An 18,861-nucleotide genomic window follows, 5' to 3' on the forward strand; every position below is an offset into this window, starting at 1 on the left:
AGTGGTGTGGTAAAGCATCACAGGTCTTTTTTTTAACTTTTTTTAAACTTTTTTCCGTTTTGCAGGTGATACTTTGACACAATGCACAACATATTCACGGTTCATCTTTTTGTATACTAGTTATGATGAAAACCAATTAGAGAGCTACTCCCAAACAGTTACTACATGGTTTGCAAATACAATCATATAATATTATTTACATCTTAAAATATATTTGTTGAGCAATTGGGTACGAAACATCGCAATACCACTAGATATCCACGTAATATGTAAATACACTTTTTTTAAATTTTCCACTTAGAAAAAAAAAGGACCATTCACCTTTTTTTATTTATTGTGGGATAAGGAAACAGACATATGTGGACCATTCTATAACCAGAGGCCTGTGAGAGGTACTTTAATGTGTTACAATACACAAGGAAAATGTCTTACAACAAGATGGCACATCAGTATTTTTTCTCCGCAATGATCTGAGGAAAAAATATTACGGCTTTAGACACTTCTACCTACGCTTCCCATCGCTTTGAAATGCGTTATAAACGTAAATGTTTCTGGCATTTCTAGACAAGCAGTACAACAACCAGGTGTTAAATTAGAAACAAAGAAGCGACTGTTGGCAGAAAATGTGGAGAGGTATCAAAGCCTGTCAAAAAAAAAAGAAAAAAAAAAGGCTGCTATACAAATCATATTATGTGATAAGCATAGGATCTAGGTGAGGAGAACTGTGTTCCTTCAGCCTTCAGGACTTCAAAAGGCTCTGTAAGCTGGGCAAACATCCTCTCCCATTTTCACAGGGCCAGCTTGACCCTGGCAGCCCTGAGCAGGCATACCTGACAGTGACAGATGAGGCAGTGTGTCCAGGAGGGGGGGAGGGGGTGAAGGGAGGGGCCGGTGGGAGTCCCAGAAACGAATGGTTGCCACCCCCAGGAGAAATTGACTCATTGGCCTCGGCCGGTTGCCAGTCGGCGCTCTTGGCCACCCCCCTGGCCCAGGGGCAGCCTCTGTGAGTACACATTTTCACACCTGGACAAATAGCCGGGCGGGCCAGGAAAAGCAGTCCCACCGCCCGTCCCCTACCGCTCCCCCCCCCCCCCCCTGCCCGCCTCCTGCTTCCCCGCAGTCCAAGAACCTCGTTCTGGGGCACCGTCAAACTGCCCTGTGACATCAAGTCCTTCTTTCCCTTTATTGTTGACACCTCTCCTCTCACCCGGCTGTGTACGTATATTATTTTCGTCTTACACTAGTCTCTTGAAACATAATTTGCTAAACTATGGATTTATGCATTTGACCATTATATACTTGGTTCTCTTTTTTTTTTTACAACACCTCATACAGTACGTATTGGTTAATCTGTGGATAGAAAAACAATAGGAAATAAAAAAGGAAAAAAAAAAAAAACCTTACATTCGGGTGTTAAAAGGGGCAAAACGATACACTGCACTCAGTAACATTTGGACATGAGTTGGATCCTCATTGGATGCATTAAGGGGCCATCTACACTTTATGACCAATGAGATTCTTGTGGGGTTGTGAGTCTGAAGTGTATCGTGTGTCTGATCAATGCATGACAGAAATGATCACCACAAATTACAGCTTTGACTCACAACCGACAATGTTTTTGTGTAAAAAATAACTTACATGGACATTAAATATAACTTAAAAAAGTACTCTCAATAAATAGTTCTACTATGTACACCACCGTTATGAGACGCAACAATGTCACTAAAATACCAAAAGTATAGAAGCAGCAAACATTACAGGCATGAGGTACAGTAAGAGATCCTGTGATGACTACAGTAGAGAGGTGATGTCCTCATCCAATTCATACTTGTATTACTTGCATGCATTTTGTGGTTAGCTACGGCTAATTGGTACCATCTCCACTATTAAGAATATCGTTTTTTTAAGCTGACATGAAGTCACATTCTTTAGTCTTTATGAGTTAAAGTTTTTGGACGCAACATCAGGGTATCTTTAGAGCGACGGGAAGGACGCGTGAACGATTTTTTTATTAATCCGTTTAAAAAAGGTTAGCATGACTTTCCGGTGCCGTCATTTGCAGTACTGTGTCACTATCGTGCAACAGCGAAGTGTTGAGCAGCATTTCCAGGAGCAGGCCTACTACTGAGTGGAGAGCAGGGCCGTCCTACAATCAGAAGATCAATGGTTCGATCCCCATCTCCACTTGAGGCCATGGGCCAGACACTTAACCCTCTAATTGCTCCCGTAGCTGTGAATAGCGTTTGTGAATGATAGGTACTGATGGGCGGGTGGCTCCGTGCATGGCAGCTCCTGCCATCAATACACAGACGGGAGGGTGAATGGTGACATGTATTGTTGCAGCGCTTTGAGCGGTCGGAAGACTAGAAAAGCACGATGCAAATACATTCCATTTACCATTAATATTACATATAATTTGATATTATCAAAAACAAATGTATGCAGGACTTTATATATTTTGATATAATCTGATGATGTAGCCTGTAGAACGTCCTTTCAAAGTTCATGTTTAATTAAAGTTACTGTCATGAGTCCCTTTTAATGAGGATTTCTTAATTCAAGCGTATTCTTGCCCATTGCAAACTAATTTGCAGTGTAGCTGTAATGGAAAGATGGATTCATTGTTTGTAGAGACAATACCTCTCTACTTCATTGATAACCTCAAATGCAAAGTCATCTTAGGATTGAAAAGAAGCAGTCATGGCCAAACACAAATCAAACTAATGACAGGAAAGTTAATAGCGACACAGGGAGTCAAACGACCGAATATCATAACATTCAGTTTTGTTTCAGATCACCATTCGGACGATAGCAGCTTCTAAACATTTTTGAAAGATATACTTTTCTCCTTACACGGAAAATAAAAAAAAGTGCAGTAACTGAGGTCAATAATATAAACGCTGATTAAATATGACATTGTGTAAAAAATGAAATACAAACAACAACCCAAAACATGTTTCCACGCAGTTGTCCATCAAGAACATGTAGTAATATTTACATGGGAAAAACTGTTGTATTTGGAAGAAAATAATACCGTAATATCACTTTTTCTCAATGTTGTGGTATTGCCTTTAGTTCTTCACCAACATTGGTTTGAAAATGACATGAAATTGTTCTGAAATCTGGATCAATATATTGAGCAGCCTTGAGTGCATGAGTTAAAAACTACTGTTTATGCGTCTTTAGTGAAGAATATCAAAACACAAAGCTATTGTAGCAGCCATAACATCTAAAGAAGTTAATTGGTGGGGACGGACACCCGAGTTCACAATACTGGAAAGTGCTGGTCAAAAAAAAACCAAGTGCACTTTTTACTGCAGAGACAAACATAACTGCATAAACGCATTCCTTAAAAACTAGACCCAGCAGCAACTCGTGGGAACCTTTGATTACATTGTGACTGCGAATGCTGTGATGAAATATACATCCAAATGTCATGTTTATGTATACTAGTTAATTGTGTGCAGCAACAGCTGAGAATCCAGAACTACTGGGAGGGGAGAGAAGGAGAGCTATATGTGTATCTATGCAGGTGTCAGATGTTGTCTCCTTCCACCTGCACTCACTTTCAGTCAAAGCCATGGCAGATATCCAGCCCTTTATTTGTTTACTATTGTGTGGCTGTGCTGTGAAGGACTGTGCGTTCAACAACAACAACAACGAAAAAAGAAGCCACAGACTCCCGACGAGCGTTGACTACATTCTGAGCAGGGCTTGAATCGTTTTTTTTTTGTTTTTTTTTAACCAGTGCTTGAGGTAACAGAGTTCTATTCAAGCGCCACGAGGGAGGGGTTCAAACTGAACCTTAAATCACCCCAACCTAAAGCGAGGTGTTAACAATGACATTCTTTAAGTCCTGGTAGTTATTTTCTTGAGCAGTTGGGTACGAAGGGGATGACGAGTGAGGTTCTGGGTTTTTTAAAGTTCTTAGTGCATTTCATATCTGGTGACGTCAAACATGTGTTCTTTGAGAGTATGATGCACTAACATGCAAGTGTGAATGAATGCTACGAAGAGGTCTGCAGCGAGGCAGACCGGACAGACAAAGCTGTCTCACCCTATTAGATACAATAATGTGAAGATGGCAAGTAGCAGCAAACACAGTAGCATAAGCCATGCTTGGATTGTTTTTAATATGCATTCAGGAATTTGCCTTAAGTATAAAATTGTCTTGGGATATTGTGTGTGTGTGTAGTTTTTCTGCATGTACTGTATTTGTGCATGATGCTTTTGCTTTTTTGTTGAACGTGTGGCTTGACGCTTAACTATATGGCTGTCGCATTCCCCACCAAGCTAGGAATAACCTCTATAAGCCTCTGACGTGCCTATGAAGAAACACACTCGTCTGATAATGACATACATACAATACAGAATGTCTGACCAGTTAAGAACCAGGAATGATACAAGCTCCTCGGAAAAGATGCAATTATAGTGTCTGAGGATTATTTTGTCTCGATTTCCTTCATATTTGTAAAACACAGAGCCAACATAAACACAATCCCCCCACTTCCATATTTTTAATTAACTTTGGTTCAATGATAGGATTCTATAGCAAGGTCACTAATAGACACTGACGCCAGAACAAAACTGAACAAAAGGCATGCTACCTAGGCTTGGTTATATTTTTGTTCAGGTTTTTCTTCTGTATTTGTTTTCCCTCTTCAAAAAACAACAACATTTTCCTTCTTTTATTATTATCGTTATGTAATTGCAGGAGTTACTTTCCTTTTAGCGGAAGAATGAAGTTTACTGTGGCGTCTCAAGGGGTCCATCCTCTATGCTAGATCTTTCAGTGACGTGGAGGCGGAGACCATTCGGCTGGTTGAGGTTGCAGTATGGATGGAGAGGTATGCCCGTTAAGCAGCATGTGCAGGAAATTTGGAGGCCGAGAGGAGGAGGATGAAGAAGGGATCTGCCTCGGCCACTCAGGCTGTGTTGTGTTGGAGCAATGGGACGTTGAACACAGGTCCCCGCGCGGGGCGGTCACCCGAGGGAGTGGACGTGTTCATCCTTTCTGTTCTCAAAAGCATTCAGATCCCGGCAGGAGCATTCATCTCTTAGGTCACACGACATGGGGAATGGAATCACCTGAAAAAAAATAGAAGATAAAGTTGTCATTTCAAAATAAAAGAATTGTTTCACCGCTATGGTCAAGGTTAGTATGCTTCTTCTAGTATAGAAGAAGTACCACAGCTGCATTACTTTGCTCAATGGGACAAACTTTCAAGTGATCAAATATCTTTTAAAAGATTTCACATTCATATTTTCTTTATCTCACAAATATTTTGAAATTCGGTTTGATGAACAGCTTTTCCTCATCTTGGAGGCATTATTAATTCAGACCTATAATATCCCGTCATTTCAGAATAATTCAGAAATGTACATCGCAACTTCTTCTGCAGTCCGACGTCAAAGTGAAATCGCATAGGTGAGAATGGGACCAGAAGGTCACTGGCCGTGGCCCTGGTGTTTGACGTCACTGAATAACGTTGGCAATGCGTCACCAGCACCAGCTGCTGCTGCCTCCCTCTTGGGGGGGGGGGGTCCTGCTTCAGCTGTTTGGATAGACAAAACGTGTCCAGCCCAAACAAGTAACACATGTGGCCCAAGTCATGGCAGACAGGGAGCAGACCAAGGGCATGGCTGTATTTCTGACCCAGCGGCTTATCAGATCTATCTGTGGGGGGCCGGCGTTGTCGCTTTTTTCTTTTTTTTTTGTTAAGGGCCGAGTTGCCTTTTTAGTGACAAAGGATACGATAACACCATGTAAGAGATACAACACTGCTAGCCACTGTTACCAAAACAGATACTTGAAAGTCTCCGTTATGTCAAACACAGTTATTAGTTCAATGTTATTAGTGAAAGCGGTGTGGCTGCCACGGGGAGCTGTGGTTTCCAGGGGAAGGTCATCAGGCCATTATAAGAATGTGGAGTAGCTGCTGTAAAAATACTATTGCTATTGTATTTGAGTTTAGTTACTATTATAGTGAAGGGTTGGTCGGGAAATGACTAAATATAGAGCGATGAAATGAGACAGAAATAAGAATCTCCCATTAAATAAAATCTACATTAATAGTGTCCATTAAAAGGCAAACCATTAAAATGTTGTTGAGCTCTATGTTAACACAGTTCTCATTGTAGCTTGACAGGTACAATATCACGTTTAAGACCCAACATTTGAAACAAGGGCAAATCAATTCATGATTTTGTGAAGTTGATTTACCTGAAAAGAAATAATAATCCGCTGATTTACATCTCTATCCAGTGTAAATCTACACGACTTGTTTTTCTTCCCTAATGGCATAATTCCGCGGTCTGGCAATTACAAAAATTGTCTTCATAGCTTCGGGCTCTTCCTGGTCGAAAGTTCTCACACAGGAGGCAGCTGTCTCCAATGAAAGTTCAGTGTTCATTTGACCACTCCGACCTACTTACCCCCCCCCCCCCTCACCCCCCTCGAGTCCCTCGTTGTCTTTGTCAGTCTTCTTGATACGTAACTTGTTGTGACAGTTTGATTCATGAGGTAGATGTGTTTAAATTGGAGTTAGTCTAAAGTCCAGCGTGTCCCTTTGATACATTAAAGAGTTTGATGGATTTGTTATTTTAAAAGAAAACAATCTTTTAAAGTATTTGAAATTAAGGACGAAAATTGCCACGGAAGATAATGACCACCATCAAACAATGAATTAAAAATATAATAATATATGTAATCCAAAAAACAAAGTCAGAGTGGTGTGTTTCAAATGTGTTATCCATGTTTATCTAAGATCAGATTTGAAAATAAATCTAGAGCCCTTCCTCAGACTCTTTCTTTTAGTCATAATGAAACGTCACACTTTGCTTTGGATAGCAGTGTAAAGTTAATGTAAAAAGGTTTTAGTTGGTTGTAAATGCAACACACAGGAAACACCACCATTAGTTTGAGAGAGTTGAAGACTTGTAGACAGCCGGTCTGTGGAATGATGGGGGGGGGGAGAATGCTAGTCACTGAGGAGTAGTGACGCAGGTTCCCCTTTGAAATGGGGTATATAATAAGTTGCCTGTGTGAGTGTGTGTGTGTGTGTGGTGGTGGGGGGGGGTTCCTAATGTGAGGGCCAGGTGGGCAGTGCCCAGACTCCTCTGAGAAAATGAGGCCTGCACGTGACGACTTTACAAGCCTTGGGCCGGACACACTTCAGAAACAGCTGTAAACCGCATGAACAGTGTTTCCTCTGTAGCGTCTCGAAGCCAAGAACACGGGGCTCCTTGCTCCCACGTGACTCACTCTCGGCTCGATTATACTATCTCTCAGGTTCACACTTTCACCGTTAGAGTGCCTTCCTCACGCCGCCTTTGCCTTAACGCTGCTCTGTCGTGTCGCTCACATCCACACTAACATCAATGCCCCTCTCAGGCCGTCTCTATCGGGAGAATGATGGTGGGTGGCAAATTTGACGTGGTTTCCTTTGACCTTGACCTCCGGGGTGGCTGGGCCAGCTGCCACATCTGGCCATGACTTGAGGGTTCTCTCAGGGTGGCTGGGAAAACGGGACTGGCTGGGCCTTGTGGGCCTGGGGGCCCTCATGCTGCCCCATGTCCCTGGGCTGGAGGTGGACTGGGGGGGGGGAGGGGGGGGGACACCCACTAACAGCAACATGAAAGTGCTTCTGAAGAACGCAGACCTTGTCAGAGCCCCATCCTTCCATCTCTGGAACAGGTCAAAATAACAAGAGTTCCTCTTATTTATATGTGTGCAGCATGTGCGTGTTAGTCTTTGCTTCAAGGGGAGACGGTGTGCAAGCAGCGCATGCCTGAGGAAAGGGGATCCGGCTGACCTTGGGACGCATAACACACTAGTCATTAGCAAGTAATAGTTGTTATTAGTGTGAATTAGAACCGGAAACATTCATATCAGTCTTCAAAATATATGGAGAAACATTTTAGGGAATGCTTTTTCTTTATCGACGTGAAATTGAATTGACTGTTTACACAGGAGTAAGGACATAAATAATGCAAATGCATTACAACGGAACCTGAAGGAATTTCAAAATTTGAGCTGTCCTTTCATCAATTTATGCAACCACAGACTCATGATTCCAAACTAGCTTCCAGGACACTTTGTTCTTGGCGTATCACAAAAGTTAAAATCAATAGTCTAATAGCTCAGTCCTTGGGACCATAGAGGATGATGACGTCTGACAAAAGAATTCATAGTCTTTGAGAACAAAAGCATTTACTGCAAAAGTAAAACTTGAAAAGACATCCGAATAGGAGATAGAGAAAGATGACTAGGTTTGTCCAAATAAGCGTGAGTCCTTCCGTCATGTGATGGAGCACATTGCGCAACCCTTACTGAATGTTAAATGGTATAATATTTAGGAAGCAAGTAACTCCACAGAGCTTTGTTGTTCTGTTTATCAGCACATAAGTTATTTATTTAATTACAGTAATGATTCTATTAAAGTAGTTACTATTACACATGTTATTTTTACACAGACAATGATGATTATTCTTACCGCAACCAAGTTTATTTTTCTACAATAGTTGTTTCACGACGTTTGCCAACTGGCTTTGTGCGTCTTTTGGAAGCGGCGTTTTGTTCAGCTGTGTAGGGGAGCCTTGCTCCTTTCTCCACACGAACCTTCCCTCCCTTTACCCCCTGGGCCCATACTCCCCGCACACAAAAATACCATGACACAGTAACCCCCCTATTGCATGTGCGTGCCTGATCCTGTGCCTCTTTCTCCCCTTTAACTGTCCTGGCAGAGCAATGGCAACAGGAAATAAAGTCAATTTAGTAGTCTGGAGAGGTTAAAAGAATAAAGAGCTTTTGCTGGCATGTGCTTTTGGCATCCTGTTACGTGAATGTTTATATACAATTTTCTTTTTTAAATTAAAATAATAGTCTATGTATTAATCTGAAACAGCTCCAAAAGATGGCGTGTCATAAAATGAACTCTTGGTGGATTATTTAGAACACATATTTTTCAAAGTGCTCTGTCTACGTGAATAACCAAGTGAGACGGAGAGATTAAGTGGTCAGCTGCTGCTTTCACAGACCATCGGCTTAGACACAAACATCAATCATGACACATAGTAAGTCACGTACTGAGCATAGTTTTGCCAGACTGAGAGTTGTAAACAAAGGTCGAGGGACAATGGAGGTTCTAATCACTAACCCAAGACAACACCGCCACCAACATAGTCAGGAAACCCCTAAAGGGATATATAGAAAAGGTAGTTTTAGAGAGGCCAAGGCCATATAACTATATAATCGCTGCCCCTTGCATACTGCTTCAAGCTTCCAAAAAAGGAATTCCTTCCAAACTAGGGGGGACCTACATAACCGGCCTTTTGCAGGCAACCCCAGAAAGGCCCTCTCGACAGCTCTGCCTCCTCTCTTCCCGGCCTCTCCAAATTCTGCCAACAGCTTGCAACTATTAAGGCGAGATCCTGTGGTGACCTTACGTGGAGCCAGTCCTTGCACCTTCAAAGCTCCTGGGTTGGAATAATACACAGCAAATCATCCAGAACCCCTTAATACACAAATCTCCATCAAAATAAAAAAGACGAGAGCAGCATTTGCTGGGAAGGGGAGGAACGGCAAAATGAACAACATTGTTCTTTGTTACATTGCTTCTCACAATTCTGCTGCTTTTTCTCCCAGTTATTCAGCCTGTTATCAGGAACTCTAAGTTGATATGAAAAAAGAAGAAATGCAGGGGCTACAGGAGGGACCTTGAATACTTTTACCAATTGATAAACTACAAGCGCTGCCCAACAGTTTTGTTTGGAAGACTGTTTATTACATTCCAGAAGTTACAATTTCCATGGACTGTGCAATCCTTTCAGACTTGAGAGAACGCCATGCCGCTGTTTTGGGGAAATAAAATACTAACTTTTGCAACTAAAGAGGCATCTCCTGCAAGGCGGGTCTACTAGGTGTTTTCATGAATGGACTGCAGAAATGATGACGGTATGAACAGTTGGTTTCAGCTCTAAGAGTAAACAAGCTCGGCACTTTGGAACCTTCTAAAATGTTGGACTCATTAGATGGACTAAAGACTTAAAAATATTTATGACTCATGACGAAAGGGGAAAGTCCTTTTGTAAAATTATCCGAAGATCAGAGGGAAAGTAGATGTGAAAGACTGTCACAACACAACATGCTGGGGACTAAAACACAAGCAGGAATCCCACTGAGTTACCAGACCTGGTATCCAGAACAACCAGTGGCTAGTGGGTCTGTTCATGTGCTGTGCTGTATGTGTGTGTGTGTGTGTGCAGATCCAGTGTGAACAAGAGGGTACCGAAGGAAAGACTCGGTCTGGCCGGTTTGTTTACTAAAGTGCTGTTCTTGTCACGGTTCAAGTTTGGGTTACGACTCAAGAGCAGAGACTGACATCGCAGACCAGATGAAGTTGAAAAGAGACGCTTCTTTTACTGGTCACCAAAAGCAATAAAGAAACAAACTCAAAGCGACTCCAACCGGGAGCGAGCAAGAATCAACAAAAGGCATTAAAGAAACACGTGCTATCTACAAACTGGAGGGGCGAATACAAAGGACTATATATAGTCAAGGGCAGGTGAATAGGATGAGTGCAATTGGAGGAAACACACGAGACGTTACAGTTCAATCTTTTCCTACTGGAAATCTTTGAAAGGGGCTAAACATCTATTGTTATATGTCAAAACACTAAACCCAATTTTAATGTGAATTTTTAGAAACCCTTACTTAAAGCAGGCCTAGAGCATTAAGCGGCTCAGAGGAGTCATAAATATGTTGTGAATCCTTTTAGTCACATATTGTGATATATTGTTTTGTTTCGAGAGGTTTTCATGCAACTCCGGCCTTGTTCTCCTGCCATGCATTTGTTCCCTTTTGGGAAAATCTAAATCAGGTGCAAAACATCCTGTTCCTTTCCCGAACTGAGACGATCAAATAGGGATGACGTTGAGGATGCGTTATTGCCAACAGTAACAAACATCTGAATCCAAATGCTTTGCAAACAAAATGATAATAAGTTCAGAGAAAATTCAAAAATTGACAAAAAAAAAAAAATCAGAGTAATAAAACAAATGAAAGTGAAGGTTAAGGTTGTCTGGCTAATAGTTTGAAAGCAGCATTCAGGTTGATTTGAGCTTCCCTCTATTTGTTTAGGTGAGGCCTTAAGCAACATGTGTGTGACAGCAAGCAGCATTGATTAGACAACGGTCTTACTAACTAACAAGTAACAGATCAAACATCTGGCTTTCCTCTGCTCCTATATCAAGTTCACCTATCGGCTTAATTCCTCAGTGTTTCCTTTTTCTCTCTCACCCACAGTTGCTTCCCTCGCCCCTTGCTCCTGGCAGCCGATAATTCCAGCTATGATTGGTTATTTCAAAGCAAATAAAAAAAAAAAATATATATATATATATATATATAACACAAAACATGATCCAGACTGCTTTCTTTAAAAAAAATGCTTTTAGGTAAAATTTGGACAAACAGCCTGGAGTTTTTGAGCCAAGCTGCGGAATGATACGGGATAATACTTACTGTATCATACGGCTGCGGCACACTGAATATTTCAGTAGATGGAAAAGAACCCTATCTGTCTTTGCTGGCATGACAGAAGAAAGTACAAAGTGAGTAACTTGATCCTCCATTAGCCTGTAGTTATTATTTCAGCAAACTGCTAACACCTGTTTTCGCAGACACTACCATTGACCATCGGCATGTAGCATCCTTGGCCTCGAAAATCAGCAGAAGTGAACCTGGGCCAAATTCCTCAACAAGGATTAAAGACCAACTGAAATCACATGTACACATAGTCATCACTAAATGTGGTAAAGAAATAACAGAACACATGTTTTCTCCTTTAATCATCTGTTTTACAAATGAAAGGAAGATGCATTTCAGGGAAAACACCAGGGTCGAGTAACTGTTTGATTAGAATCGAGCCTGCAGACTGATGTTTGCGATACATCTTTGCCTGGTGGATGTTTCTTTGGTTGCTCATCAAAAGAAGATTTGATGTATGTTATTGCAGAAAAAATATTACAAGTATGGGATTTAATTAAAGGACATCATTTAGAACAATATATCAATTGAAAATTGTGCTCAGTCTCTAAAAGATTCAAACATATTCCCTTTATAGAATTATAGCAGGCCTTGACCTATCGCTAGAGTGTGCAGATCACTCAATGAGGCCGCGGTCACTTCAGACCTTTCTCATGATATCAAGAGTTCTCAGATTTGACAACACAGATACCAGAGCAAGATCTGACAAGCTTTTCCCCATCAGGAATGTCTGGGATTGATGGATGCAGCGTCATCCACCGATGTTTGACCCAGGGACAGAGGTGACAGTGGACGAACGTCCCCTTTCCGAAGAAAATGCCCCTTCCGACAATACATTCACAGTAAGCCAGGGAAGTCAGACAGAAAGAGTCTGGCCAGCCTGCAAAAACCAGCGATGCTTGGAATCTGCAGATTTTCACAGGCAAAGCTGCGAGTGGCATCCCTGAGAAGAACCAAGGAAAACGTGTGGTCCTCGGTATGACTACTGGACTGCAGGGTCATGATTTCCTCACCACCTATGAACTTTGACAAGAACTTCTCAGGAGGAAACTTAGGGTAGGCACAGTGATGAAAAATAAACCTGAGCAGCCTGCTGAAATCTTGCAGGTGAAGGATAGGGTTCCACTTTCCTCAAAGTTTGCTTTTACAGACACCACCACTGTTGTCTCATATTGCACCTGTGTTATCAGGAAAGGGACAAAAAGCCCACAACTATTTTCGACTATTGCAAAAACAAAGGAGAAATGGACATCCTGGACAAGCTGACTGCCACCTACACTTGCCAGCAAATGACCAGGAGATGGCCAATGGTTGTGTTTTACAACATCCTTGATGTGTCGGCATGTAATACATTTCTCACACATCTACTAAGGGTGGAACTAAACCAAAAAAAGCAAGTGGAGAACCCCTAAAAGTAATTATATATGGGTCGAAATTGACCCGTAACATTATAGTTGTTACAATAGTTCATAATATTAAAAAATTGAGATATGTGTTTTAATACCCCTCAGTAATAGTTGGGATTTGTCAAACTTGACAAATCCCAACAAGACTGACGGCCTGCTCTCCTCTGACCCAGCTTAACAGCCTGTTGTTGCAGTAATTTGATAGGAAGTACCCTCCCAGTGGGGTCCGTTGCCGGCAAACATGACTTATGCAAGTTCTGGCTGAGCCCCTGCACCGGATTGGGTCCAAAAGATGTATAGATGAGATACTGTCAATCAACAGCGCAGAAACATCTTCAGGAGGCAGGTCACACACCAACTTTTCTGCTGCTATCGAACCTGAAGAGGTCGTGACCTCTGGACGTCTCACTAGCTGGAAACGGGTCGTTTCTGTGGCTAGCTGACTAGCACAGCGCTATAGTTTATAGGTGTAATTTCAATGATTGGACATTATGTAACGGCCTGGAGAACATTCATCTTCAATGTGGAAGATTAATGATTATAATTAGTACAAATGACACTGTTATTTTTGTCCAAGTGTAAGGAATTCAAGCAGAATAGCATGCCTAGTGGCAGAAATGATCACACGGGTTATCATGAGTTATAGAGTGTGTGTTTTTATATATTATATTATTATATTAGAATAATTTCTGTACTATGGATTAAACATATTGTCATATATCTTGTAAGTCATTTAATACAAAATCTATAACCAAATAACTATGTAGCCCCTTGGCCTCTGCTCCGAAAATGGCATACCCATGATAAAATGTGTAATAACTCTGTAACTACTTTGTCTATGGGACAATTTCTTTTCTGTAGGATAAAGGGGAAGCATCGTGAGTGCTGTGCTGGGAAATATGAGTATATATGTTGGTGGTTAATAAATAAACGCAGATTTCTTATTTAATTTCCACAATCTGCTTGATAGGAATTCACTTACAGGCTATCCATTACTATAAAAGATGGAGAAACCAGGCTAAAAACTCATGTATGTTAAAGCCCATGTTGTGTGGATTAGGGTTTGTTTTACTTTGATGGAAGGAAGCAGAACAAATCTAGAGAGGCTTAAGTTCAGATAGTTCATGCGAGGTTTCCAAAATAGAAATCTGGGCCCATTTGTATATATTTATACTATTATATACTATATATTACTAATGGTGTTAAATAAATCCAAAAAAAACATGTTGGGCTTTTTTTTGGGAACATTGGGCTAACCCTAACCCAATTGAAAATCAACCATAAAATCCCCTGAATGTTGAATTAAACGGAACAGATGGTGTTTGCACTTCATTTAGGGATGGTTTGACTGAGAGATATGATAAAGATTTATCTGCTCTTTTCATGCTTTTGGCTATCTCGGTTTTGTTGTTGTGGCATTATTATATGTTTTATCCTTGATGGTATTTTTTAAGACTATTGGGTTTGATCTGCATCCTGGTCCACTACGGCCTTTTTAGAGACCAAAGGGGCTAGTCTGTGGCCAGTATCGAGCATTTTCACTTATTTAAAAAAATTGCACAAAATGAAATGTCTTTTGGAAAATATCAGAAATGTTCCTGTCGTGTCCCCTTTTGCTTTGCTGGCTGAGGGGGCTTGTTGATGCCTCTGTTTGGTTCACAGCAGGTGGCGGAGTGTTGACGTATTGAAGAGCAAGGAGCACAGCAGCATCTCACCAAACCAAAATAATATTTAAAGAGATGTGGTTTACAGTGACACTAAAACAACATTGCAGAAAGGAGAAGTCTACTCTTGATACTCTTGTTATTGTACCGGCCAAAGACGATGAAGAAAGACTTGCAATGTGCAAGGAGAACTAGTTAAAATCTTCATTGGATTCCTGTTCCTTTATTGACCCGGTAAAAGGCCAAGTAATTCCACTAACTCATCAAATTTGTAACTTGGTAACCCTGCATGAATATGTTGCAGATGTAGTAAATGTAATAAAGTTTGTTAAACATTAATTTATTGAAGCCCACTGGACATGGACTGAATATAACGCGATCAAAACTGGAGGCTCCCTACTGGCAGGTTCCACCTTTACCTTTAAGAGCCAACAAGACAAGCAGTGCGGCACGATGTTGTCTTTTAAATGTATGAAACATTTACTTCCCATCGGATTGTCAAGAGCACTACTTGCGACCTCTATTGGATCATTATGCAATGGTTTAGGGCAACAAACCAAGCTCGGCCATCCATTGTGGCACAAACATCGAATTCACATTTGCATGGTTTACAATATTGCGTGAAGACAGAAGTAATTGTGCCATGTGATCTACCACATCTCCTCTAGGCTACCAAGAGGTACGTATGTGTGATTGTTATCCAGAGACCAGAAAACAGCTGAAAAAAAATTGTAAGGGTGGACAGTAGGAGCTTTGATTGCTGGATGGCAAATCGGTCCTAATGTGTCCTTTTTTACCGGCGGGAGGAAATAAAGAGGCTCTATCCTCCAGCACAGCCAGTGGCTGCATTATAAGTCCAACCAGACATAGCGATGGATACGCCAGTAGGGACAACTTAAGTGACCTGACAGATTCACAAAAACAGCCCACACCAGATAAGCAGATGCTGCTACACAGGAGCTACAGTAGACTTCAAATGTGCAGCTGGCTGGAGAGAGCAATGCAAAGCACCTTCCTGAATTAAGAAGTGTTCTTCTGCAAGGATGACAGAACGTTTCACCGTGCTCATTTTAAAACTGAAATACTGATTAGACAGCTGATTAGGTGCGGTCAGATGTGTGTCTTTCTATCAATTATCTCACCCAACACATATTTTATATACCTGAGTTCTTATAATCATGATCTCTGTTCTCGGTAATAACTCTGAAATGAGTAATTTCACATGAACGCAGGCACACAAAGAGAAAAATAAATGTTTTCCACATTAGGAAACTAAATATTACAGAGGGACAAGGACTATTGATGAAGTATGAAAACTCCTACTCTCTTGGATGTCATATCAGTAATCTGTCCACCAGTAATCTAAAACTGGACGAAAAGCAAATGAAAGAAGAATCTGTTGGGAGACGTTTCAGGAGGGGGAATAAAGCAGTTTTCAACAGTATTTTGTATTGAGTCGTGTACCCTGTGTTGGTAAAAAAAAAGGTGATAATTTATAAAGCTTGGAGCATGGCAGTGAGGAAATGAAAAAGTCAAAGTCGGTGGTAAATCTCAGGGAAAAAAGATCACATGTGGGAAGAGGGAGTTGTTCCTGAGCTTGTGTGTGACTCCGGAGTCGTTGTTTGACGCGTGATAGGAATCACATGACAAGCATGACACCAACCTTCTTGGTCTTGACAGTGGATTGGCAGCAGTCCCCTCCGTCATAGTTACAGAAGGCTCTGTTGTTGACCGAATCACAGTAGTTGTCTCCCATGAAGGGCTAAAGCAGGCGGAACAAGGAGAGATTGCTTTTAGTAAAAAAAAAATTTTTTTTTAAAAGTCAGAGCCACCTTTTAAAATGTTAATAATGGTAAAAAGATCAATTAAAAACGGCGCCTTTTATTCTAGTGGTAGTTCCCTGTTGAGTATTTTCAGGATATATTAGAGTCTGTGCATAAATTTGCTGATGAATCTCGTGCATTCAATTGACCTCATCTTTCATTGTGACTTTTTAAGCCCTTAGTGGGCCGGACCCGTTAATCAAACTGAGGACACCATAAACTATTCACTTCACAAAACACTCTAATAAGGTTATTTACTGGGTTGGCACCAGACTTGCCACTGGGGTTACCAATCAGGTTATCCAATTCACATAAACTGAGAAGATGATATCATTTTTTTTCCTTTTTTTTTGATGATGTGAAGTGGAATTTGTTCACATGTTGTCTTCTCATGTGAATGCAGGATTTTCAGAGGAAATCAATCTAATTTATGTAAATGTCTTACTTCACATCCTTTGATGCAGTGGAGCAGTTCGGGGTGTGGATACCATTTCAGTCCCATTGTACAGACTATACTCTGAAAGAAAAGACAGAAGATGAAGCACAATTAATAACCTTATACTGGTGCCTTCAGTGGTTTCCCATTTTCAACAGTTCTTTTTACCTGCATTTATTTTTATAAGTCACAGGCATTTTCTAGCTGCACACACTCGCATAACCCCCGTCCACACCCACATACACACAAGTACACAGAGAATTATGGATTATTACAAGATAATTCATAAGTAAGTCATGGCCCCAGGGTATAACCGATAGAATTAAATTAACAGACAGAGAGAGAGAGTGTTAAAACGCACAATATTATCAAATATGTGGAATTACCACCCTGTTCTCCCTCTGTGTTCTTCATTCAAATGCAGATAACATTTGTGTCCATTCGAGCAGCTCTCTGCACAGAATGTGACCCAATACGTGCAAAGTGCATTCGTGGTCGGGCTTAACTGCAAGTACATGAAAATGCATGTATTATTTGATGCATTCATATAGTGTGAAAGTCTAGTGAAGCCAGCAGGTGGAGAAGGGATTTGCTTTCAGCACCAGCGTGACCCCTAGACTGGGATAGAAGTGTTCATGACCAAAAGTGTGATTCACAGCCAAAGGACTGTCTGACCTTAGATGGTCCATTTCTCAGACCGCCCCCCCCCCCCCCCCCCCTTGTGCCCCAATACCTCCTAACGTTGACGTGCTTTGTTTTTGTTGCTGCGAACTAAGGTATTTTTCATTTCAGTGCTGTCAGCAAATCAATGCAAAAAACAAACATGGGGGGGGGGGGGGGGGGGGGATTGAAGGTGGAAAGAAAGAACAAGCATCTAAGGCCTACTGCGTAGTGTACTGTAGTACTGCATAGCAGGGTGCAGGAACGTCTCTGTTGTGTGTGTAAGCATGTGTGTTTTGTTCCTCTATGGTGGAAGATTAAGCACATTAGTTTGTCTTATAGATGAAACTTTTGGCAATTAGTGTACTTCCATGCACCTTTTTTTTTCATGCTCTGCAATGATGATGTCATCCAGAAACTCCATCTCCTCCCCTCTCGCTCTCTCTCTCTCTCTCTCTCTCTCTCTCTCACTCTTTTTTTCCTCTCTCAGCAAGGCCGTAAATCATAATAATCCATGATTGTGGCCTGGCCTCACCCCTCACTACGTGTAGGATCCTCACCCTCTGAAACCTCCCCGGGGCGCTGATACCACACAAAAATAGATCCCTATCTCAGCGCCACCACAGACGAGGTCATGCCATGTAGAAAATGACTAATTCCACAGCAAGCTCGACAGGGTAATTTTGCTGATAAAGGGGGAGGAGGGTGCTGGGGGCGCAGAATTGTTGGAGATAGAGGGACAGGAAAAAAAAGAAGAGGTGGAGGTAGGGAAGCAGGGGAGAATTCTTGTTTTTGGGGTCACTCTGAGAACTAAAATACAACTAGTTTAAAGGCAATAAATCAAGTCATGAATGATGACAATTCCATTTCCTGTTGCATCTCCCTCTCTGCAGAATTACAGTGGACCATAAAGCATTTGCTATACTGCATGTGTGAATGTGTACGTTTACTCTAAAATGAGTGCGTTCTGAATCAAACAGTTGACAGCCAGTATAGCACAGCACAAAACATAGGACATGCGTGTGGACCACCAGCAACAACTTTTTCAAGTACAATTTCCGAACCCCTGGAAACCCTCAGCCCTCCACCCTCACGTCTCTGACTTCTCTTATGCCATCCGCTCTCAAATTACCACGGAACAAAAATCATATCATTTACAAAAATCCATGAAAAACAGATCATTTCGTGTCCACGTGGCCCGAGCCACCGCTCTCTCCTAACAGCCACCACAAGAAGCTGCTGACTCAGTGTGACTCTGAAACAAAACAAATGGAGTTGTAGGGAAAAAAAATACAGTGAGAAACACAATGTGTTCCTTTTACTCGGT

General features: G+C 41.4%; 1 long non-coding RNA gene across 1 annotated transcript; it reads right to left on the reverse strand.

The window, feature by feature from the left end:
• Positions 1-1,102: 1,102 nt before the first annotated feature.
• On the reverse strand, positions 1,103-16,955 carry LOC134107220 (uncharacterized). The gene is made up of 3 exons (XR_009942712.1): positions 16,884-16,955; positions 16,279-16,377; positions 1,103-5,088 (listed from the first exon to the last, which is right to left on the reverse strand). It is a non-coding gene; the product is annotated as an uncharacterized LOC134107220 (long non-coding RNA).
• Between the last annotated feature and the right edge of the window lie 1,906 nt (positions 16,956-18,861).

This window comes from Pungitius pungitius, chromosome 18, assembly GCF_949316345.1.
Source record: "Pungitius pungitius chromosome 18, fPunPun2.1, whole genome shotgun sequence".
Lineage (NCBI taxonomy): Eukaryota > Metazoa > Chordata > Actinopteri > Perciformes > Gasterosteidae > Pungitius > Pungitius pungitius.